The sequence below is a fragment of the Sinocyclocheilus grahami genome, unplaced genomic scaffold, assembly GCF_001515645.1.
Source record: "Sinocyclocheilus grahami isolate Dianchi unplaced genomic scaffold, SAMN03320097.WGS_v1.1 scaffold530.1, whole genome shotgun sequence".
In the NCBI taxonomy this organism is placed as follows: Eukaryota; Metazoa; Chordata; class Actinopteri; order Cypriniformes; family Cyprinidae; genus Sinocyclocheilus; species Sinocyclocheilus grahami.
The window spans coordinates 1,107,111-1,118,206 of NW_015505709.1; positions in this window are offsets into that span (position 1 = coordinate 1,107,111).

Consider the following 11,096-nt stretch of genomic DNA (forward strand, 5'->3'; position numbering starts at 1 on the left):
AAAAGTGCCCCCACCCTCTTGCCTGGCCAGCCCAGTGCCCCCCTGGTCCCACTCTGCGCTCTGCTCAAAGGGCTAATTAGTAGCTGAATATGCAAATAAGCACAGCTGCCAAAGTGTGGCACTATTTTACTGAAATGCATCAGGAGTTCAAAATGGTGCTTTGGTTCAGTGGTGAAAACATCTTTAAATTTTTTTTGAAAAAACGTATAATTCTAAGCAACCTGATGCATTCTGATTTTTAGGTTATCAACACATTTTCAATTATATGTATATATGTATATGTAATTGAAAAATCATTTTATGTTTTTTAATGATTTAATTATTAACTGATTATTAACTCTCACAAACAACAAATGATTATTATCTTTCACAAACCCCAGTTTGGGAAAAACTGGTGCACATAATGAAATTGTAGCCTAATTAATTCAATTTAAGCCTGAGCTTGACTGTATCTTTTTATAGAAATAGTTCCTTACAATGCAACACACGCATATTCATTATTTAAGTTACACAAAAAGTGCCCCCACCCTCTTGCCTGGCCAGCCCAGTGCCCCCCTGGTCCCACTCTGCGCTCTGCTCAAAGGGCTAATTAGTAGCTGAATATGCAAATAAGCACAGCTGCCAAAGTGTGGCACTATTTTACTGAAATGCATCAGGAGTTCAAAATGGTGCTTTGGTTCAGTGGTGAAAACATCTTTAAAATTTTTTTGAAAAAACGTATAATTCTAAGCAACCTGATGCATTCTGATTTTTAGGTTATCAACACATTTTCAATTATATGTATATATGTATATGTAATTGAAAAATCATTTTATGGTGTGTGTGTGTGTGTGTGTGTGTGTGTGAAAATTGTTTCAAAGCACTTAACATAGGAACACTTCAAATAACTAACAATAATGACAAAACAGCAACAAAAGGTTGAAACATGTCAGCACAAAGCAAAACAATAATCCTTTAACAGCATGCTGGGAACCCTTAACATTACAGCAATAATCTTCAAAATAATTATTATGAAAAAAAAAAAAAAATCCAGACAACTGTGTTTGACTAGTTGGGACAACATTTGGGGGATTTCTGCTGGTTGGTGTTTCACGTAATTCAAATTTATTTTATTTGTGACTCAAATGGGCCCACAAATGATCAAATCTAGTTTTATTTGTTGGGTAGTCATGTCACCTGACCTCTGATCGGAATATATTGATGTCTGAATCATGGTAAACTCGTTCTTAAAACTCTGCCTGGCTGATTGTCAATGATGCTTGATTAAAGGATGAAGAGAACATTAAGAATCAATAGCATGGACAGCTCAGTGAATCAGACTACACAGTCAATTAACCAGCTGCTGAACATCAGCAACAGGGAGCTGATCTCGGATCAGTTCATCCACGTGTTCAGATGAGGTGGGCCGCAGAGGGAAGAGACACCCGAGCCTCTCGTCACCCTTTTTCAAATTTCTCTGGCTGGATAATAAAGGTTAATAGCAGTCATTTCAGTGTCATATTTGACATGACCAGTCATTGCAGTAATTACAGCCGGAGGATGTTGTCTTATCCTTCTTAAACATAAGAGCGTGCCTAAAAAACAATTATTCAATCAAGAGGGTCCCCCCTCCTTCACTCTAGTCAATAGTAGCTGAAAGGAGTTGGTTCACTTGATTTCAGGTCCGGAGAGAGAATAAGTCTGACTGCAGAAACCTTTAATTTCAGACGTTCAATGGAATGTTAACTTTCTTCACACGATCAGTGAACAGGAAGTTCTGTGGGATTCAGCGGGTTCCTTTTTTTTTGTTTTAAAAGCGAGTTAGCCTGGCAGAGGGATGTCAGACAAGTTACACTTTCTTGCACACATTCTCTCTCTCTCTGTCCTTTAATGCATGCTGGGATTGTCAGGATGTAATTTAAGTGCATAGGCACAAAGACCAAATGCCAAACAGACAGTGACGATGCATTCAGCTTTAAATGTAGCCGCTCTCGGTTCGTTTGGGGGGTGTAATTAGAATCAGTGTTACAGAAAAGAGTCAAAAAAATCACAATGTGCTTTAGACACATGATCGGGGGGAAATGAAGGAATCTGAACGCGCTGCGGGGCCGCAAGGCTAGCGTCGCAGATAATACCGTCACACGTAGTTTAAAGAGGTTGTGCTAATAGCTGGCCCAGAAACGGTGCACATAGAAAATATAGTTGAAAAAACAACAGATTTACACAAGAGGGTTGTCATGGAAATGGCATATCTTCATGATCTGAAGACTCTTGCTTAGGTTCTCGTTTATATTAGACTTTAAGAAGCAAACACACTTTCTCACGTGACATGAACATGTTCAATCGTACTTGAGCGAGTCTGGAAGAACAAGGGCAATTGTAGAAAAGGCCAACTGCGAAAGTTTTTCAATCACAGATAAGTGACATTTATTCAGCACATGCACAGTAACTTTCTCTCTCTGACTGCGAAAAAGAAGTGTGATCATTCCACTTTGATACATTATCACAAAAACGGTTGTGAGGTCTATTTAATTCTTCTGCTTAAGTACTGTACAGCTTTGATGCTTTCGATTTCAAACTAATATATGCTATGTCTAAGTTGCTGATTATGATTTAACATTAATAAAGCATGCAAACATTTTTGCTACTAAATGAACTCAGGAGTGATATCAACATGTTATGAATTTAAAAATGCGTGACTGAACTGAAACTGAATGTAATGTGTGAATTTATTTCGTAAATTCATCTGTTCTTGACTTAGCGGATTAATACATCTTTTTATATAATTATAATGCAGGTACCACTTAGATGTTTGTGTACATCTTAACAACTAAATATTGCATAATACACTCTAAAAAATGCTGGGTTAAATACAACCCAGTGCTGGGTAAAATAGGGACAAACCCAACAATTGGGTTGTTTTGACCCAGCGGTTGGGTTACTACCCAGAAGGTTGGGTTGAACATTTAATCAAACCGCTGGGTCAAAACAGCCCAATTGCTGGGTTTGTCCCTATTTTACCCAGCACTGGGTTGTATTTAACCCAGCATTTTTTAGAGTGTAGTACAAAAATGATTCACTAACTAATAAAGCAATGATATTATTAGTTTGATATGTGCAGTCTGAGATACAGCGGGTTGATTTATTCATGTGAAACATGACTTATTTTGCAAGTGTTACAATTGGCCTCCTTCTTTGTTACGACTTATATTTAATTCAGTATTACACTCTAAAAAATGCTGGGTTAAAAAGGGACAAACCCAGCTATTGGGTTGTTTTTACCCAGCATTTGGGTTGTTTTGACCCAGTGGTTGGGTTGTTTTGACCCAGCGGTTGGGTTCAAAACAACCCAACCGCTGGGTCAAAACAACCCAATAGCTGGGTTTGTCCCTTTTTAACCCAGCATTTTTTAGAGTGTATGATCTAATCTTTTTCAATTTTTAATTGACCAATTAAAATGTTTCTTACATTAAAATATGTCAGGTAGATTTGTACCCGTCTGAGAGTTACAGTAAAAAGTGACTGTATTGTATATTTCATTACCTCATCCAAGTAAACCGAAATAAAAAGAAAGTCTAAAAGTAAGACAGAGATCTTAAATGCACACCGTCCTGCTCTTGCTGCAACTGCTGGGCATCTCTCTGTTCCTGTCCGTTTGGAAAGCTTTCTTCTGTTTAATTAGATTTGTAAAAACAATTTTTGGAGAGCTTTATTCTGTAAAAGCTCTCATGGGTTAAAATCAGCTGAGCGCTTCTTTTCAGATTCTTTTCAGCGGTGAAGCATAAATTATTTAAAATTGTGCGACCTTTTATCTCACCCCCTTTGAAGGCAGCAAATTAAAAATGTAAATGGCCTCCCTAATTAATATGCAAATGCATTCATTCCCAGTTAACAATTAGCAATTAAACCTGCACTGTCTAGAAAGAGCACTGACAAAATTAGGAACTTCTTTTTGCATTTGAAAAATAGCGACGGGACACAAATGTTTTGTTGGACAAAGTAACTTTTTGAAATGTTTTGGATCAGCTGGCCTGACAAAAGGTGCATTTAAAAAAAAGAGAGATCGGATGGTCACATTTGACCTTCTGCTAAGAGGTTTCTCTTGTCCTCCTTAGAACAAATGAGTTTTTAGGCCCCCCCCCCCCCACCCCGCTATCATATTTGCTTAGAGATTTCAATAGCCAATAGAAAAGTCAGAAATCTCAGGGTTGATGATTTGCATATGCTAAAGTATGTTGCCTCTCCCAAGGCTTGTAGACAATAATGATGGTCACTATTCAGACTATAGAAGAGAAGGTTCTTCATCACTTCACAGTGGGCCCCACATTCAATGATAATGACATGTACAGCTCTTATCATTGAAACATTGAAACGTTAAGTGTTTAAATGTAAAGACTTGCATTGTAAATATGCCAAACCTTTTGGGACTGAGGAATTTCCAAATGATTGCTAAAACACACTAAAATACAGATACATCTTATGCTCTGTTGTAATTCTTCCATTCAAATCTGTTGCATTTTTTACATTTCATTCATGTGCTTTGTTGCAATAATATTTGTATTATAATCCTTGCCCTTAGAAGCTCTGAAGTATTAAAGTGTTATGGGCTGATTATTAATTTGATGATTATAAAAATGAGTTTGTTTGTGTGTTACTGTTCATAGTCTTGAATAACATTTTGATTAAATCATATTACTATGCAATTACTGATGTAATACATGTAGTTCTCACCATCCAGAGTAGTTTGTTTTGTGGTAGTTGTCAAATAACATGGACATGAATTTTAGGTTTATAAATCAATTGACTCCAGGGGTGTGAAACATGCATTTCATCTAGCGACAAATATTCCACGTAGCCTCTCAACTAATATGAGGCCATAAAACCTTTAGGTAAAATAGTTTCAGATGAAATATGATATTTCACACCACTGTTGTATTGTCACGGTTATGTTCTGTTTACATAGCTTTTGAGTTGTTTTCATTGCCTGTTCTCCTGTGTAGTTTTGTTTCCTTGATTAGTTTATTCTGTTCACCTGTGTCCTGTTAATTAAGCGTGTACTCACACTAGGCACGGTTGCCTTGAAACGAGCCCGAGGGCGATTATCCCCCCTCCTCCGCTGGCCTGCACTCACACTTGCACTAAACATTCCAGGCCGGAGCATGCTTACGTCATGTATGAAATAACAGAGAAAACCACTTTCGCTAATATTCTGCTGAATAATTAATAATAATTAATTTATAATTTATGACGTGCATTGATTTTCACTTATATGTATCAGAAAATTATTATGGAGGCAGCTGACGTTAATGAAATAATTTGCAGCTTTACTCGCAAACTACATTTCCTGTTCATCAATAAGGTAATAACCAGAGCCATTATAAACCTAAATATACTTTATTAAATTAAATTAATTGAAAAGTGTAGTGTAGTAGTAGTAATAGAATATGTTTGTGGTCGTAATGATGACAGTAGCGCACACAAAATAGTATCTGTTCCATGCTCTGGCACGGTTAGCGCTCACACTACATGCGTACCACGCCCAACCAAACCGTGCCCTGGCCCCCCTCTTCCAACCGGGCCAGGGCCGACTAAACGAACCGCGCCCGAGCGCGGCACGGAGCGCTCACACTAATCAAACGAACCGGGCTTTGGGGTCAAATGCGCTCGGGCACGGTTCAAAACGCCTAGTGTGAGTACACCCTAAGTCATTAGTTCCTCTCTTACGTTTGTATAAATACTCCTTGTTTAGTTCTCTCAGTGGCCGGTTATTGTTTGTTTATGTGTACACTGCATTGGTTGCCTGTCTTCCTGGATTTCCTGTCTGTTATTTTGTGAATAATTATTAAAGACTATGTATTAGGCCATGTCCACACGTACACAGGTATTTTTATAAACTGAGTTTTTACTTCTTCAGTTTTTAAAGGGGTCATATGATGTTGCTAAAAAGAACATTATTATGTGTATTTGGTGTAATGAAATGTGTTTATGTGGTTTAAGGTTCAAAAAACACTATTTTGTTTTTTATTTTCCACATACTGTACATTATTGTTTCTCCTCTATGCCCCGCCTTTCTGAAACGCATCAATTTCTACAAAGCTCATCGGTCTGAAAAAGCGAGGTGTGCTGTGATTGGCCAGCTATCCAGTGTGTTGTGATTGGCCAAATACCTCAAGCGTGAGACGGAAATGTTACGCCCCTACCATATTGTGATGATGCCCTATCAGGGCATAAATCGGGTAAACATAAAACCATGTCTGCAATTGTGATCTGAGAAATGACAAACAACAAGCCCTACTCTACACTGCCCAAAAAACTCGCTTTAAATATAAAATATAAAAACGCACTTACAGTCTGTGAGTCAGAACAGCCGGCATTGTAGTCTACTCTACCAGGATCAGTAAACAGTCCTCCATAAAATGTGCTGCACACATCTGAATATTTGGGTTGAAGTGTTCTGGAACAATGTTGTAAATACAACTTAACCACATATATCTAGTCGTGTCCATTTTTGGAAGGCCAAACAAAGTAGTTTCACTTTCACAACGAAACCAAACCGTGCCCTGGCCCCCCTCTTCCAACCGGGCCAGGGCCGACTAAACGAACCGCGCCCGAGCGCGGCACGGAGCGCTCACACTAATCAAACGAACCGGGCTTTGGGGTCAAATGCGCTCGGGCACGGTTCAAAACGCCTAGTGTGAGTACACCCTAAGTCATTAGTTCCTCTCTTACGTTTGTATAAATACTCCTTGTTTAGTTCTCTCAGTGGCCGGTTATTGTTTGTTTATGTGTACACTGCATTGGTTGCCTGTCTTCCTGGATTTCCTGTCTGTTATTTTGTGAATAATTATTAAAGACTATGTATTAGGCCATGTCCACACGTACACAGGTATTTTTATAAACTGAGTTTTTACTTCTTCAGTTTTTAAAGGGGTCATATGATGTTGCTAAAAAGAACATTATTATGTGTATTTGGTGTAATGAAATGTGTTTATGTGGTTTAAGGTTCAAAAAACACTATTTTGTTTTTTATTTTCCACATACTGTACATTATTGTTTCTCCTCTATGCCCCGCCTTTCTGAAACGCATCAATTTCTACAAAGCTCATCGGTCTGAAAAAGCGAGGTGTGCTGTGATTGGCCAGCTATCCAGTGTGTTGTGATTGGCCAAATACCTCAAGCGTGAGACGGAAATGTTACGCCCCTACCATATTGTGATGATGCCCTATCAGGGCATAAATCGGGTAAACATAAAACCATGTCTGCAATTGTGATCTGAGAAATGACAAACAACAAGCCCTACTCTACACTGCCCAAAAAACTCGCTTTAAATATAAAATATAAAAACGCACTTACAGTCTGTGAGTCAGAACAGCCGGCATTGTAGTCTACTCTACCAGGATCAGTAAACAGTCCTCCATAAAATGTGCTGCACACATCTGAATATTTGGGTTGAAGTGTTCTGGAACAATGTTGTAAATACAACTTAACCACATATATCTAGTCGTGTCCATTTTTGGAAGGCCAAACAAAGTAGTTTCACTTTCACAACGAAACACAGCGTCACACACGGCGGCCTAGAGTGAGCAGAGGCCGGGAGATAAAGTGAGGAGCGGCCGGAGGGTTAGAGTGAGCGGAGGCCGGCAGATTCGACGAAGGAGCATCCGGCGGACTTGCAGCAACCACATGTGACGACTCCGGGCTGGACTCCGCTTCGTCCCCGGTGAAAGCCAATCCGGCGATCCACAGAGCAAAGTTGTAGTATTCGTTCAGCAACCAGCACGGATCAGCTCCAGGCATGACGAAGCAGATATCATCCTCTTTTGGAAGGCCAAACAAAGTAGTTTTGCTTTCACAACGAATCACACAGTGCCTTCACGACATGGCTGCGGCAACAACAATACTACAGCGAGAATAAAAGTTACGCTTTCTTTCTTTGCGTGAACATTTGGGCGGCGTTATGCAAATCTTCCCTCATCGTGACGTAGACATGTGGGGGTGTGTTAGAACGAGCCGTTTTAGGTAGGCGTGGCTGACTCTTAACTTAATTAAAGAATATCTCTTTGGATTTGAGACTTTAGTCTTTGCAACTTTACAGATCTTCTTTTTGCACCAAGAGCTTGAAACACTTCAAAGAGAAAGGAAAAATTGAAATCGCATCACATGACCCCTTTAAAAAAATCTCCGTCCACATGAAAACGCAAACGCATGCTATGAAGCACTGTCACGAGCATGCCAAACCAACAGGTGGCGATATAATCTCAACTGTAAAGCCATGTTGGCCAATCAGAAACCTGAAAAAGTCTCCAGTAGGCGGAGATAACAGCGCAGGCGCCGACGTCACAAGCCAAAAACTCCGGTTTCGCTGTCTACACGATAACACTGCAACCAGAGTTTTTGAAAATCTTCACCCTGGCAGGCGTTAATTTTCGGTTTCTGTGACCTGGTGCTGCATTTGCGTGTGGACGAACGGCCTAACTGCGTAGAAAAAGCTGCGGTTTTAAAAATAACTGCGTTCGTGTGGACAGGGTCTTAATCAACTCCTGCGTTGCGCACTTGATCTCCCATCAGTGAGTGTGACATGTATCAGCTACCCATTTACTGTTATACTGTATCACATAAAGCAGGTATATAAAGGATTATCGTCCAAGCGTTATCGCTAAATAAACCAAGACAGGGTGATGAGGATCTTGTATTTTGTGATAACAACCATCTGGCTGTACATTATTCCATTTATTACATGACTACTTGCCACATAAGAAGCCTAAATAATTGGAAACGTAATGCTGATTTGAGTTCACTTGTACACTACAACAATATTACAATAATATTAATATTTAAGTCCTCCGATTTCATTTCCAACTGATAGCTGAGATGCAAGATGGCATCAGTTGCATTTAGATTTCATTAAGCCATGAGCGCCACTATGTTGAGATCACATAACCAGCCAGATACTACCTGCTTTATCTCAATTTCATTTGTGGTACAAATTAATCACAGTTGTGTGTAAATAGTGTTTCTACAACTGCATTGGTAATTGAAAACCTGTTAGCTTATTGATGATGTTGCCTTCACACCACCAGATGTCAATCCAAATGTCAAACTGGTCAGACAAAAATTAAAACTTAGTAGTGCACTTAGTATGAGAAATGTAGTCTTTATTTCTGGTTGGATATTTGTAATTCTGCCAGAATTTAATTTGTAATTCTGTTTGCCAGAACAGAACACCATGTCCCTTTACTAGAAAACATTCACTATATGGGCAAAAGTATTGGGAACACCTGACATTACACTAACAGGAACTTTAATAACATTGCATTCTAAATATATAGATATTAGGAATTGGTCTCCCCTTTGCAGCTACTGTATATCAGCTTCCACTTTCTGGGAGGGGTTTCCACAAGATTTTGGAGTGTTTCATGTTTACCCATTTATCTAGTAGATCATTTGTGAGGATGTTGGACAAGAAGGCCCGGCTCACGATCTCCATTCCAGTTCACTCCAAAGGTGATTGATGGGGTTGAGGAAAAGGTCCCTCCCCAAACTGTTCTCACAATATTGGAAGCATAGCATTAACTCCATTCCATGAAGCTCCCACTGCACAGTTTTTGTTCATGCCATTGGAAGTTTGGATCTCTTCAGCTCTGGAATCAGCACAGCATTGGTAACTTTTACGCACCATGCACATGAGCACTTGTGACCTTTACGTGGTCTTCCACAGCTGCTGCTGTTCCCAAATGCTTCCACTTTGCAATAATACCACTTACAGTTGACCATAGAATGTATAGCAGGAATGAAATTGCATAAACTCACTTATTGCAAAGGTGGCATCGTTTTTTTAACAGTGTATGGATCAGCTGGAGGAAAACATCTTAAAAATGACTTAAACTATTTGTTTAGAACAGAAATCAATTGAAATCACATTTATTACATATAATGGCATTTTAAATTTGTACTTCTGAACATACATAGTATAAATCCTATTCAACTAAAAAACGAATGTATTTATAATGCACTTTTAGTGAAACACATCAGGGCACACATAATACTTCTTAGACAGCCTTGGACATTAGCTATGTCACATGACCATCAAAATTTCACATTTATCATTTACACATTTTTTAGAAAGAAAATTAAGGAAATATAAGTTACCATTTAGATTAAACATGCAACACAGCATGTTGGGTTATCTAAGAAACCCAAATTTCATGCTCCAACACAGTCACATGACAGTTTGTAACAATTTTACACTTTTGTAAATTGGTGTAGAATTCATATGAATGTCTACAATCTCCGTGTTTGAATACCCCACTAAGGGTTAGGTAATGGGTTGAGGTTAGGGGTGCAAATTCGTTACTTTTTTATTACAAATAATGTTTTCCTACGAATCACATCATATGAATTCTTGCTAAAGTACAACTTTGTAAAATGCTCACTTTTTTTGTGAATTTTACAAGGTGTTGATTCCGTATGAATTTCGTACAATATGATTGTACAAAAATGAGTAGCATGAAGCTTCACTTCTAATCCCACCCCTAAAGCCGTCAATGGGGTGTTAAAGGGATAGTTCACCCAAAAATTAAAATTTGATGTTTCTCTGCTTACCCCCAGGGCATCCAAGATGTAGGTGACTTTGTTTCTTCAGTAGAACACCTTTGCTGATTTTTAACTCCAACCGTTGCAGTCTATCAGTCTTATAATGCATGGCAATGGTAACAAAATCTATGAGAGTAAAAAAAACATGCACAGACAAATCCAAATTAAACCCTGCGGCTCGTGACGACACATTGATGTCCTAAGACACGAAACGATCGGTTTGTGCCAGAAATCGAACAGTATTTATGAAATTTTTTACCTCTAATACACCACTATGTCCAACTGTCTTTGTGTGTATGCGCTCTGGCATAGTTTACGTTAATCAGTCGTATAATGCATGGCAATGGTAACAAAATCTATGAGAGTAAAAAAAACATGCACAGACAAATCCAAATTAAACCCTGCGGCTCGTGACGACACATTGATGTCCTAAGACACGAAACGATCGGTTTGTGCCAGAAATCGAACAGTATTTATGAAATTTTTTACCTCTAATACACCACTATGTCCAACTGTCTTTGTGT